Here is a 2112-nt window from a genome sequence, read left to right as displayed (position 1 = left end):
TGATATGATCCATAACTAACCTCTCAAAGCACGTCATGATGACAGAAATGAGTCCTTGTGTTTTATACTGTGATTTTGTGGCCAGTTTTATGATCATAACACTTTAGTCTGTTAAGATCTTTCATATTGATTGAATATTGTGTTGTTTGCTGTGTTGCACGGAAAATCAGTTTGCTGTAATTACACTTAATATTTGCCTTTGTAGAACTGTACAAATTCAAGTTGTAATAAAATCTATAAATGTTGTGATAATCCTGTGTTGCTTCCATACCAGTATCCAGTTGAGGTCTTTATGACCCAGGCCTATCCTAGAACATGTTTGTTATAAATCTACCAATAGTAGGCCTATATCTGCTCTTTAACTTGTAGCGCACATTGGACTTTCAAGTGGAGTTGATTGCCATAAGGACACAAACAGGGTTGGGGTCAATAGCAATTTAATTTGAAATTCCAATTCAATTCTTGAATTCACTCATAAAGTGGAGAATTTACATTGAATTCAATTTGAATTCCAACAATCTTAAAGTTATGGATTGGATTTAGACTATTTGCACTGATGGAATTGGAATTATAAAAACATTTGATCTTTGGAATTAGATTTCAAGTCAATATTTGTACATTTCCCAGTTAAAGGAATTAATGCACTTTGTATCAAACATTTACTGAAGGATTGTTTTAAATAATTTATATTTCCATTATAGTAAGGCTGTCTGAAAAGTGACATGATCAGCCTGAAAGCCTGAGGTAATTTAATTTGTGGAATTGTTTGGGATAATATTTCATTGTGAATTGAATTATTGAAATGTAGTTACCTTGGAATTGAGAGGTATTGACTTATCTCTGAATTCAAAGGCTGACCTAGAATTTGAATTGAATTACAAGGAATTCACAGAGGGAATTGAACTAGAATTGAATTAGTTGAATTAACCCCAACCCTTGATATAGCTGACATTTAGGTGTTAGTATTTAATCAATTAATAATCAATAACAGATCATCTTTATTACATTAATTCATGTGTAATTGCAGCTTTAGCACAAAACGTGAAAATCAGGATGAGTCTCTTTCATTTAATTAATATGCTATCAAAACATGCTTCGTGACTCATATTTCTACAAGCATTACCCCAATATAATCATATGTATCTGTTATCCCTTTGACTACTAACCAAACAATTTCACTTGTAAAACTTCCAGAAACTTAATATTCAACCAGGTGGCCTAGCGGTTAAGCGCGAAAGGTAGCTGGTGGAAAAATCTGCAATTCCGCGCTTGAGCAAGGCATTAACCCCAAACATCTGTTCCCAGGACCCCGATGACTTGGACGTCGATAAAGCGTCGAGTTTGACACCCCTGCTTTAAATGTTGATAGTATCTCAAAATGCATAGACGCTTGTCTAACCTTGGTGTAAACCTCTGAATTAATACAATGCATCACGAACCCCTAATTTAAAATGTCAGATGATGAGCTATGCATGTACCATGCGAAGGGCATCGAGCAGTCGAGAACAACTGCAACATTTGGCATTTTGTAAAGTGAACAAACCTCCACTGCTAGTGCTCTTGGATGCAGCCCCGTTGAGAACCTGCGTGTTGCTTAGCAACAACGTGACACGGTAGTTTACGCAACCGTTCAAGGCAGAATAGAATCTTATGGGGCATTATTGTATTTTATGTAGCCGCTAGCTAGCTAGTCAGAAAATACTTTTTTGAACATTTCGCAGGATATGTTGTTTACGGTAAAAATATCTGTGGGTGCTACAGTAGCGCCTGAATCAGGACGTTGACATGTATAAAAAAAAATAAAAATAAAAATAAAATAAAAAAAACGAGGATATATCCATTCTGGGAACAAGTAAATTCATAGCCAACTCAACTCTCTTCAGTCCAGGCTAAATTAATAACGCTTTTACCTTCCTTCATGCCACATGACACACACCTAGCCAAGCCAGCTAAGATTACATTTTGCCATTAGTTTACACAGTGGCAAGATGTAGTAGGTACCAAATAATAGATTTCATTTCACTAACAATGATCTAACTAACAATTTGTTTTTGCACAGGATTGTGGCGATTGCATACTGCTACTGCCTTAAATGGAACCACTTAATTTCCA

This window comes from Oncorhynchus clarkii, chromosome 20 (assembly GCF_045791955.1).
Source record: "Oncorhynchus clarkii lewisi isolate Uvic-CL-2024 chromosome 20, UVic_Ocla_1.0, whole genome shotgun sequence".
NCBI classification, from domain to species: domain Eukaryota; kingdom Metazoa; phylum Chordata; class Actinopteri; order Salmoniformes; family Salmonidae; genus Oncorhynchus; species Oncorhynchus clarkii.
The sequence above is the reverse complement of the archived record's forward strand: the minus strand, read 5'-3'. Positions refer to the sequence as shown.